Genomic DNA, 13,184 nt, shown 5'->3' with positions numbered 1-13,184 from the left:
GCAGATTATAATAATTTTGAAATGCTGAATATGTGACCCAGTCTGTGAAGACCCAGCAAAAGTTATTGTTATTGAGTTATTGATTTACTGTTTTCTATATAAAATCATTTTACATAATGCAAAGAACATTGTGTGAAAATATCAACTTGATATATTTAATATTGACTGAGTAGAGTCATGTCAAATTAATGTTAAATCAATTTCTGAAATCAATAAAAAAATTGTATGTATGTATGCATGCATGCATGTATGTATGTATGTATGTATGTATGTATTAAGGATGCACCGAATATTCAACCACCAAAAATGTTCAGCCGAAAAATGGCCCAAAATAGCGTTTTTTTGACCGAAATACTTTTATCACCGAAACAATACGGCCGAAATGTAATGATGATGCAAACAGAAACTGCAACCTGTGCATGCTTGTCTGCGGTATGGACTTATTTAACCGCAAAAAGGCGCTAAAGTGAGCAGCTTTCTGTACGCACAGATGCATGCACATGCGGTTGAATGTGTCCGGTCCAGCTCCATTCAGACGTGATAATCCCTATGCCCTTTAAAGATGTGTAAGAGAGAGTTGCGCTAATGTGTCTCATACTGTAGTCCATTAACATACATTTGGCGAATAAAGCAATGAAAAACAATGTAACGTTTTTATGTGGAGCGACTGTTTATGCTGCGCTGTTTGGGATTTGCCCTCAGTCTCTGTGTGCGCGCGTGTTTAAGTGCACTCAGTAGTGCATACATGGAGAGATGCGTTTCAAAAAGCAAGCGAACATAAAATCTTTCTGTTATTGATAGGGCACATAGAAAACAAAATGATCTCGCAGTATTCTTTTTCTAATAAAAACATTTGTTTATGTCTTAAGTGTATGTATAAATTGCAGTCAGAAACCAGTCTGTGCTTATTTGGTCTTAAAGAGACAGTAACCTCAATTAACCTACTTAAGTCTGTGTCATTAATGTTAATCAAACAACCCAAGAAAAAGAGAAAATCACTTCTGTAGCTCTAAAAATAATAATAATTATATTTAATTTGTACAATAAAGACAGTGTTATGATTCATTTAATTTGATTTCTGTACCTAATGCTAATTTCAGACCTTACTTAATGTGTAACTTTGTTCTTTTTTATAAATGTTTGTAATTTCTTTATTTGTTATTAGATTTTTCCCACCCCTTTTTTGCTGATCAGAAAAATAATCCAATCTGTGCCTCAAAAACTATAATGTGATCCGAACCGTGAGTTTTGTTATCCGTCACACCCCTAGTAAAGTATATATTTCAACCCAAAATACTATGTTGTTTTAACCAAAGGACTGTAAAAAATCTGGATATAGTGTTTGTTATGTCACCCATAGGTCGTGGAGAGAGTTGGCGAACCCTGCCGTCGCCATCTTGGCAGCGCATCACCGTGCATCACTCACGGATAACCAAAAACGGGTGAACAGGCGGGACGTGAGTAAAGCTGAGGTGGCTGGTTGCTGAAACCATGCCCACCTAGCTTGACGGTAGTGACAGCAGTGACAGTTTACCCGTCACTTATGTGGCCACGCCCTTAATTATGCAGAACTTTAAGGCTTAATATAAATTAAATGGATGAGTTACAAAAAAACTCACCCCTCTCACAGTTGATATAAAGGGCAAAATTAGCTATACAGACCAAAAACGCTTTTTGTTTCAGACTGTTAACACATTATTTTCTGCTGTAAAGTTGGGCATTTTAACATGGGGGGGTCTATAGGGATTGACTCCCTTTTGGAGCCTGCCTCAAGTGGCCCATCGATGAATTGCAGTTTAAGTCACTTCAGTATTCATCAGTGAGATTAAAAGGTTGCCCTTGATCAAAAATGAAAACTGAACTAAAATTAAATTTTAAGAAATATAATTTATGAAACTGTCTTGCACTTTGGTTCATATTTAAAATGGTATTAAAGTGGACTTCCGCTGACCCCTAGTGTTCCCATGCCCATCTCTACTGCCTGGCCCGACTGTTCCCCCAGAAAAGCCAATTATTTCCTCATCCCGAGATTACCTTTCGTCATGCCTGCCATCTCAGATGCAGAGGCAGAGGTCCAATTGACCCCAATTGAAAGTGTCATTTTTCAGCAGTGCCATTCTGCAGAGATGTTCGTCCCGGTCTAGACAGGGGGCAGAGGGAGCAGCACTTTCCTGGGCAGCTTTCTGTCCATACATACTCACACATCTTAACGCCTTTGCTAAGTTAGGGTGGCAGTAAGAAGGACGATCTTGTGCTTGTGTCAATAGTCTAAGGAGCTTCTCAACAGCAGTGCAGAAATCAAGGTCAAAACACCACAGTGAATCAAACTGAAAAGATTGTTACTGAACTTCTGTTTTCACAGACACATGTTGAACTTACTACAGAGTCTCCTGCTTTTTTAGTTCACCCTTTCTGTTTCACACACACACTTTTGCCATTTCACGTCTCCTCAGTCAACTCCCTTGGCTCTGGCTTTACAGAATATACGAAACTCCAAACTCCTCAACCGTGGCAGTGGCCCTTAAATATCTGCTCTACAAGCACTCAACAGCACCCTCCCTGGAGGCAACAAGCAGGATCAGCCAAAGAACACGGCATGCTAGCTCTTAGTCTACATCATCAGTCTTCATGCTAACTTTTAAAACACTCCACTCCATTAATGTCTGTGATGTTTTGAGGTCTCTGAAAGCTAAAGATGCCACTTGTTCCCGTGACAAATGTGTACTGTATACAAGATACACTTGAACTATAAGGTTGTATCCTTTTTCTTAATACTTGGAAAAGTATCTGAACCAGTATCTGTAATTTGACTGTATTCCTGATCCTTCATTAATATTTCGATCTCTGTGATATTTTTCTGCATTTTACTTTGTGTTATTTTTATTATTTTTCACTTTGCTGTCTTTTTCATGCATTATATTTTTTTTTAAATGGTTGATTTTTTTTATTATAGATTTTTAAAGGCAAATATTTTACCTTACAGAAAAACCATAGGCCTAATCAATTTCATGATTTTCACATGAAAAGAGTTTGAAAGTGACAAGATGAAAAACACAATTTTCTGTCACAAACTTTCACATAGCATCTTTAGGTTATAAAAAACATAAAAAATCAAATCCATAATTTGATTTTCAAAGATTTATCATAAAAACTGATCATTTTTTCCCCCCGCAAAATGCAATAAATCCAAGTTCGTTTTTTTCAAATTGCTATAAATCTATTAATATATAAATGTGCATTCATCTTTGCCATGTTATATTTATTAGTTGACTAGTGGTATACACTGATAAAACATAAACATTAATGGCATTAATCAAAACACTTACTTTGTTATATTAAGAACAATGTCATTGCTGCTGCCATCCTTGGCACGTCGTTGCTGAACTTTTGTGACAGCGATTAGCTGTAAAATGTTTTGGTCCTGCGCAATTTTCATTGACTTCTAGTAAAATAATGGAAAGTTTTTTCATAAGATCCCCTGGGGTCAATGTGTTAGCAAGACAGAAGCTCGATGCTGTCGTGTGAGAACAAGCAACAGCTGGCATTTTTCGTACGCCCGAGTGGCCTACATTTCTTGCACCCCAGAAAACCACCACAGGTTTATCAATGCCATCAAAAGTGTTATTTAGTTTTTGTTTGTTTGTTGATCATGAAGTACAAAGTAGATGAGAAAAACAACATTGGTGGTGTGTTGTGTATGCAACCCACCGCCAATGTTGATTCCAATGCATGGAATGGTGCGCTGTGATTTGTTGAGCGGATTTTTTGTTTGACGTTTGTTGCGGTTCGGGGAAAGGGAGAAAGATAACAATAACACAGCGATATCGGATTTTCCGTAAAATTTATAATTTACTTTTTAATACTGACCTGATACAATATTGAATTTGGTGGTAACTAATATTTTTTTAAAAAATGCAGTTTATCGCATTTTGAAATGTATGTATTTATTTATTTATTTATATATAAATATATATATGCAACATGTGATTTTGGGGATTGACGTGAAATTATTTATGCAAAAATTTTGTGTAGAAATCTTTTCAAAACACGTTTTGCACATGTAAAAATTAATGTGGCTTTTTCATAATAAAGAGTTATAAAATATAGATAAAAGAGTTATAAAATATAGATAATATAGCACAATATATAATATATATATGCTACAGTGCCAAACATGCTGTGCTTGAGAATCAATCCACATTTCATAAACTACATCGGCACAGCCGTCGCTTCAGCTTGGGTCAGGGTTTTGTCAAAGGTTTCTAATGTGTTTGTCTTTCTGGATCATTGTCAGTAAAACCTCTTTAAAAAGATATTAAAGGCAAGTCTACATAAGTCACAGCTGTGGCAGCCATAGCTGTACAGTGGTCAGGCAATGTTTCTGAGGCACAATTGATCTTTTAATAATGTCATGACCATGGCGTGACCCGTAGCAGGGGCTGTATTTGTCTTCACACGGGGAGGGCTTCCGGGTCTCGCAAACATGTGGCAAGGGGTCAGGTGCTGAGAGTTAGAGGGATGGATACACATACTCTCCTCTAATCTCTCTTATTTACCTTTACAAAAGTTATTAGACTTGATATCACTTGTGGCATTCTGTCATTATTGTCATTTTGCATGAGCCCGTAGTGGTGAGTTGTGAAAGCTCTGACGGCAGATTGACCCATGCTGTTTATTTGATTGATATCTGTGCAGACAACAAACGTTTGGACCTTTTTTATTCCTCCCCTTTGCGATGCGTTTGTTGGATTGGATGGGGAATCATGGATGGGGGAGGGCAGATATGGGGGAAATGTCACACCAGGAAAGCCAGCGAGGCGTAAAGCGCTGCATGGGCAAGCGGGGGTCAGTGGCTTCTATCTGCCCTCTTTGTGCCCTAGGTAAAATGATCTAAGTGATTCTGGAGCTCTGCCACTGAGCGGTCATAATGTGAGGGTGAAAGGATGGTGAGGGAGCGATTAGTAAAGATAACAAACAGCTAGAACTGTAGCGATAGCATAATGTGGAATCCAATGACCAATTTGTCACCGATAGCAGCGGTTTGAATGTCCATAAGGAAGTGCTTTCAAACAAAGCTTTCCAGAGCAATCTGAGGATGATTAACATTTTGCTCACATGACTCTGTGAGCACATTTGGGATTAATTCAGAGAAAGAGGATCCTTTATAACCCAAGCGTTCGGCTTTTATGGTGTGTCCTCTGCCGTAAAAGACACAGATGTGTTTCTTCATTTCCAGTGAAATGACTTAAAGTCCCTGATGATGAGGAAAGGGGAAAGGTTAAAATTACATTGTTCTGGTAAATTACACTCGGAGAAATGGCTGCGAGGCAAGAGATATATCAGAGAATGGAGCCAAATGCAGATGGAGGTCCTGTGTGGTTTAGCTTGGCTGCTGGATGCGTCTGAGCCGCCCGAGTTTGATGATTGCGATCGGCCTTAATTAAATGTGCTAATATTGCCCGAACTCCATGTTTGTCCCCTCTCATTTAAAGCAACGGAGGTTGAAAAATGCTTTTCTTTTTTGCCTTCCCTCCCCCTTTCTCTCTTCTGCAAGCCGTACACAACATTCATGTACAAAATGTGTCTGTTGTTTGTTTGATATTTTAATTGATGTTGTTTTAATGTCTACAGCATTGGAATTGCGCTATGGAGAAAAGAAAACAAGAGAGAGAGAGAGAGAGAGAGAGAGAAGGAGAGATAGCAAGTTTTGTGGCAAGCTCGTCACAGCGCAGGGTAATAAGGTCAATGCGAAAAACAACCCAGGGGCACGTTTCCCAGTAAATGTGTGGAGCAGAAGCAAACACGCGAGCACACACACATACACAGAACATCGTACCAGCCTTATGCTGCAGAATCCAAACCCATCGAGTCAATTGCCAGAAAACATGACATGACCTTTCAGATTCACTGAGCATCAAGCGCGAGCGGGACTGGCGTGCTTTCCATCTCACCGCACCCCATGCCTCTTTCACCCACCCTGCAACCCCCAGGGCCCTCGACTCACCACAAATAATTACTCTCCATCCAGTCCATTCTCTGCAAGGCATGGGCAAAAAACTTGACTCTACACTTGACCCGTGCACATGCACATACAATATACAAATGATGGTAAATCTATACTGTACATACTGTACAACAATGTGTTTTACTTTTGTGTAGACCCAGGTAAACATAACATATTCTTGAATGAACTAAAATTATACTTAAAGTATTGTAGTACATAGTTATTTTATGTGCTTAATAAAATGGAAAAAGTTATACACTAAAATATACTAATTAAAAGTATATTTCAGTAGTAGGCTACTTCAGTGCAGTATATTTTAACTAAATTCCAAATACTTGATTTTAGTGTAGCACAGCTGAGTACAGTTCGATGTTATTAGTTTATCTTTAGAAATACTACATATATTTTTTATATATTTTTTGTTATATTTAGGGCATTTTTGCTTTCATTTGATAGTCAGTATGTAAAGAGAAGACAGGAAAGTTCTGGGTGAAGAGAGGGTTACGGGATCGGCAAAGGACCTCGAGCAGGGATTTAAACTCAGGTCGCCGAAAGTGCATCTGCACCATTTGTCACAGCACTCCCCACTACAACATCAGCTCTGACAATTTTTATAAATTAAGTACAAAATTAGTCTGTGAAAATAGTACATTTACTAAATGTACTTAAGTAAAGTGTATTTAGTGCAGAGCTTTTTCACCGGGGGAGCTTTACATCTTTGGGACATTTTTATTGAAGCCTTGTTTTAGGTCAAATTTATTATGTGAAAACATGTAATATGTTTACACTTAAAGTGATCATTTTTTTGCCAAATGCATAGATTCATTTTCTAAATTTGTGCATTTGGAAGATGCTTTTATCTAAAGCGATTAAACAGTGCACATAGTATATACATTTATCAGTATATGTGTTCTCTGGGAATTGAGACCCAAGACCTTTTGGACTGCTAATACAATGCTGTATGCATGAACACATCTGGAGTTTCAAACATTAAGGGTATTTACAAGTATTTATCTATAGTTTTATATAGTAAGCTTATATATATTTAAATATAATTTTTTTTATATTTTTTGTTCCTTGATTTATTCATATTTGTTTGTCTGTTTGTTTGTTTCCATTTATAATAAACATAAAAAACTATTTAGTAGCCAAATGTAACCAATGCCTTAACAGGACTCCTAAAGTTTAGTAGGAGGAGAATCCCCTAGTTAAATTTTTTTATGATTTTGTCCTGGGTTTAACCAAACAGCTGAAAGCTATGCTTGGGGTATAATTCATATGAAGATTATAATTCCTTCCCATAAAGTTTTTTTCGAGCCATGCCAAAGCTTGTGCTCTGATGTAATGTGACTACCACCTACTGGTAGAAATACAAGTCCCCGGTGCCACTGTTTCCTCATGCCTTTATGAGCTCTAGCACTAATAGTCTAAGACAGAACTGTCACAGCTGGCTCTCGAAGCGACCCGTAATGAAACTAGAGAAACCTTGTTTGTTTGTTTGCTTGTTTCGGCCTTCTACCCTAAGCAAAGTTGAAAGCAGCTAGCATGAACTCTTCTCATACCTCCCTGTTATGATATTAAGTGCCAACATGCTGTGCCGTTCCTTTGTTTAATTATAGAGTCAATCATGCTCACCTCGGTGGCCTGACCCTTCCAAGAGTCATTGGATTATACCGGATGTTAAATGTAGAAAGATTGATGTAAAGGAAAAAGCTTTGTCCTTCTGTATGAGAGTGGATTTGGTGTAATTTACTATATGTACCAACATGAGTCCGGAAGCAGACGATAAGCTCTTTAGACGACTGACCCGTGTTATCAATCTAATGAGGGAGGGGAGCTCGGTCAAGCGGCTTTTCCAAAGGCTATGGTAGCAATTCCTACAACATGGATCACTGGCTCTCGGTTCTGCGTGTATTTCGCATTGTAAAAGTTACCACTGTGCACTTCCACTGTTGTAGACAAAGGCAGGTTTGCCTTGGGGAATGTGCTCCAGTGACTCGCAAAGTAACAACTGCCTCTGCTGTTGCAGCCTGCTTAGGCTTGTAGAGGCAAGGGAACGGAGCGCTCTGTGATTTGCTTTTGGGCCTCTACAGTCTTGATGAGAAGCAGCTTAACTTAAACATGGCAGAGGGTTTGATTTTTGACCCAGGAGTGTCTCTATATGAGCTGTCTCGCCAGGTCTGATATAGAGATCTTCCAGCCATGTTCAGCAGGCTTGACCACACATTAGCCCTTATTACCTGTTTCGGCATGGGAGCAGGTGAATTCAGGAGGAAATTGCTTTTTGCATTTGTGTCCTAAAATGATGGCTGTTAGTGAACCTGATAAATATTAGTCATATGGCTGTGGATTTAGCTATCGCTGTTGTGTAAATATTTAAACACAGGCTGTGTTTAAGGTTTAAGGTCGGTGGCATTAATGTGAACAATAAAAAAGAGTCTTATTTTACTAAACATATACAGTGCATGCCGAGCTTTGAGTAACAGGTCATATCTAAGGTCGAACTAGAACTTATGCAAATAAAAAGCAGACAGCCAGACATGTATGCATATTTCCGGTACACGTTTTCTTTGATGAGATCGTGGCATACGGTATTGTTCATTGCTTTGCTCACCTTTGATCCCTTCTTGATGGAGTGACCCCTGATAAGCACAGATTTTATATGACCCAACCTGCCATGTCAAGCGCATTTATCGTCCTATTCATACTGCTTATTGCATACTGACATTCACCCCCTCCCCCCAAAAAAAAGAAAATCCCTGTCTGCAACATAATGTTTCGAAACCCTTTGCCACTCAGCGGGAGGGACTCAACAAGTTTCATTTTTATTTAGCAAAAGAAATGATTGGGCCTTGCGCGGGCAAGCTTCAAACCATGGCAATCCTATTTTCCCCTTTTTTATTGTCCTCCTGTAAAGTTGATTTTGAAGTCATAGCAAAGATCATTCTCTTGGAGTCTAGGTCAGACCAATTTGCCACCTGGAGAGGAGGGTAGAGTTGGGGGTGTCCATTTTTAATTGGGGGGTTCAATTGGTACCAGGAGACTGCATCCTTTGGGCGCTATGTCTGTCTTTGTGTTGGGCTCCAGCCACAGGAAATCCCCCACCTCATTAAGGGAAAAAAAGATTAATTGACCAGTTCAGTAACTTCCAGCTTCAGGACTTGATCAACTTTTGTAAAGGAACTCGCCAATTAGACCTCAGCTCAGCGTGATCCTTTTTCAGACCAGGAGTAATCCTTTTTATTATCATTAGACTGGGCATTCATCTAAGGGGATAAGAATTTCTTCTCCCTTATTGGAAGACACTGTAGAGACCTTGACTTATTGCCAAGTATTTTTTGGGGGGGGTCAAAGAATGTCTGATATCACTTTGAAATGAAATGTACACACATGGGAAAGCCATTGCATTAGCGAAAGTTAATTCAATACATTCAAAACAGGAAGCAATAAAGACCACCAACCTTTGATAGACCACCATAAAGCACAAAGACTTTAATATGACCCGAAAACACGTGAGCTCACTCAAATGTTCACCTCTTCATGTGAACAAACAGGAGGGCATGTTGTGCAGGCAACTTCATACAAGAGAGTTGTTATCACACCCCAGGTGGCCTAACATATGAATTTAATACAAGTTGTGGAGGTGGCTGGGTCCTGCCTACACACCAGAGAGTTATACATCAGACCAGACCAGGGCAGCAACACAGTAAGCCCATTACAAATTTAACAACCCAGTATCTATAGAAAAACCCCATGTGGTGATCTCCGCCATTTCTCAACAAAAGGCCAGGCCAATTTCCTTTGGTAAACTGCTAGATTGATGTGACACTTTTGGCTCCAATTAACCTTAAAAGTGAACATTCTCCTCCAGTCCCCCTCGCTTTTGAAATTTGTTTTATTTATTTATTTCTCGCTGCATCCTCTATTCACATGATAACAAAAAGTATGGAGAAATCCATTTCCTTACTTTACATCGACACATTTTTGGCCAAAAGTCTTTCAGTAAAGTGCATTCTGGTGTAAATAACACCAAATATTAACTTGAAAAACATTCCTGTACAGTTCGATGCATCGGAAAATGAAAGAAAAGAATGAGCTTTCAGCATATTGGCTTTAAAGTGCACCTATTTCATTGGTAAAAAGCAACGTTATTTTGTGTATTTGGTATAATACAATTTGTTTGGTGGTTTATGGTTTAAAAACACATTATTTTCTACATACCGTACATTTTTGTAGCTCCAGAATTCACTCTCTTCATGAAACAGACTTGAATTGAAAAGCGTTGTGTCCCTGAATGGTCAGCCAGAAATGTGACGCTCCTTACCATGTTTGAAAGATTCGGTCACAATGCAATGCCAACAGAAGTTAACTACGTTTTTTTTTTACATATGTTGGTCGAAACGCCGCACTGTACACCATGTGACAAGCGTCAGTGCTGTGATTGGTCTCTGACAGCTCTTACCATCTCATGAATACCCCCCATATTCCACGACAACCAGCCTGACAGGAAGAGCGACGCTAGCAAGATATGGAGATAAACGATGCACGTCTTTGCGAGGTTTCTTTGCTTTAACGCAAAATTGCAACTGTTCTATTAAAAACCCTTCTCACGGAGCCAGCACTATTTTTGTGTGTGGAGGACAGCTGTGCATTTATAAAATCATCAGCTGAAACGTCCAGGAGACAGTGAATCTCTGCAACGGACCAAGATTGCCTTGTGTGTTGTTTACCCACAATATAACACCCGGCTCACGTCACGACGGAAGCCCAGTGGCTCAAACATGTGGAGAACTTCCTGTATTTGGTTCGGCCCGAGGTCGAGCAGCGTTCACACCACAGATAGGGCACACCAGAGTTCGGCGGCAGCCGCTTCGAGACTACCTGTTTAGAGCGGTCTCGGAGCGGCCGTTTAGTGCGCACCAGAGTGAGGCTGTTGTGTTCATACTGAACCAAACAAACCATACTCACACCGACACGTCATTTGGGTCGACCAAAACAGTGTGTGTGAGAAAACACCCTTACAGGCTTTGAGTCCAAAGCGGGAGGAATTATGATAATGTCATTCTTGTCTACATCACCAATCTCAGGAAGTAAACTGTTGCCTACAATCCGTGTGTTTGTTTTAGTCCAAGAAAAGATATTTAAGTTGGAGACCATAACTCGCGTCATTGTTTACTTGGGGGTTTGTACCTTTTGTATATCGTTAACATGTACTAATACACACTTACACACCAAAGGAAATGTTAAAACGTGAATCGGACCTTAAGTGCTCTTCAAGTCAAAATATTGTCTGTCATTGACATCCTCTAGTAGTTGGGAATACATTGTACAATATGGCAATGTTTTCATTTTCTGCTGTTATTACAATTCCAGTCACGTCACATACAGTATAGAGAGCACTGGTCGGGGTGATTGGCAAAAGATGGGACAGGGTTGTTGCTGATATCAGAGATAGCAACTGTTCTGTCACAATTACAGCATACAGTATGTTTGCTCATGCTTCGCTCCTATTTCCCATTGTAAAATGACACCCTTGCCTTTCACAGCGTACTGTTTCAACAAATCAAGAGGTGCATGCTTCAGTTGTAGACCTTGCTCAGATCAAATACATCCATGTGGGGTGCGTTGGTAAACAGACCTCTGTCATTTGGCAATGGGTGGTGGCTTTTTAACTCAGGGCGATAAGATGTCACGTTCAGCTAGGTGCCAGTAATATGGTGCTGCCAACACCTGTCGTTTCTTAAGAAGGTTATGTCGCAGGCCAGCTTCTAATAGACTGCTTCTGCAGCACACACAAACACACACACACACACACACACACACACACACACAGAAACTCATGTGCATGCATTTGAGAACACGCCAAAAATTCTGCTTGTATGAAAACATTCCCCTCTTCAGTTTATGGACACCACCCTGCTGAAAATCACCAGCATACCAGCACCAAAACACAACATATGCTGGTATGACCAGCATGGGATGCTGGTGCTAATGATGGTTTAGCTGGTGCTAATGCTGATTTGGTGCTGGTTTAGCTGGTGCTAATGCTGGTGCTGATGCTGGTTTAGCTGGTGCTAATGCTGGTGCTGATGCTGGTTTAGCTGGTGTTCACTAGCAAACCAGCACCAAAACACAACATATGCTGGCCTTGCTGGTATGCTGTTTTTTTCAGCAGGGCAGTGAACTATTATAAAACTGCACTTAGGTGGGGTTGTTTATTTTGCCTTAAAGTTTGAGTTGGTCAGGGTGAACTACCACTTGTTTGATGCTTCTGAATCCAGTTAACCTTCAATTTGACTTAGTATACTAAATGGTTTTGGATTGTTTATTTAAATGTCACGGATTTTTAGTGGCATCTAGTTGTGAATTGCAACCAAGCTCAATTTCTGCGAAGTGCAATGAGAAGCTACGGTTGCTGCCACAGGACAAACATGTTGTCGTCTGAGACAATGTAGGGACAGATCCTGCTCTGTAGAACCGTTTTCTGTTTATGGCAACTGTAGAACGCTATAGAAAAAGTGTAATGGACGCTCTGATGCTCGAATGCATTCTCTGGAATCCTCTCAAGCAGAGGTTTATGCCTTCCGATTGGTTGTCGCCGAACGTTTCCGCCTTCCGATTGGTTGCTGCCAAACCGCGTCATAGCTCATTTCCATAAAGTTGAGATGCTCGCTGCCAGCTCTCATTGAAAATGAATGACTTTCAGTCACTTTGACGCTTTTTCCGGTGGCGGTGTGAAAGCAGAGTAAGGGGTCCAGTGTTGTATATAGATAAAAACATCTCTTTCTTGGATAATAAAAAATATACTGTTCCTTAAGTAAGGTCTTAATACACCAATAATAATATAGTTATGTATATTAAATTGTATTAGTTTCAAGAGATCCTTCTAGAAGTCCCACATTGCACCTTTTAACATGAAATGTATGTAAGCTATTTGTAGGTTGTCTTCCAAAAGTGTGGCTATTACTATGTTTTGTTGTCTGAGCACTCTCAACTGATGGTGTGAACAGGCTTTATGCCCAGCTGCACTACTTCCTGAACTTCAGCCAGCTCCTTGTTTCCTGTCAGCCATTATTGGACAAACTGATTAATCCAGGTGTGTCTGATTATTGTTGTTGTGACTACTGAGGTCAGGCACACCTGGATTAATCAGTTTGTCCAATAATGGAAGACAGGAAAC

This window comes from Paramisgurnus dabryanus, chromosome 9, assembly GCF_030506205.2.
Source record: "Paramisgurnus dabryanus chromosome 9, PD_genome_1.1, whole genome shotgun sequence".
Classification (NCBI taxonomy): domain Eukaryota; kingdom Metazoa; phylum Chordata; class Actinopteri; order Cypriniformes; family Cobitidae; genus Paramisgurnus; species Paramisgurnus dabryanus.
Note: the sequence above shows the minus strand (reverse complement) of the source record.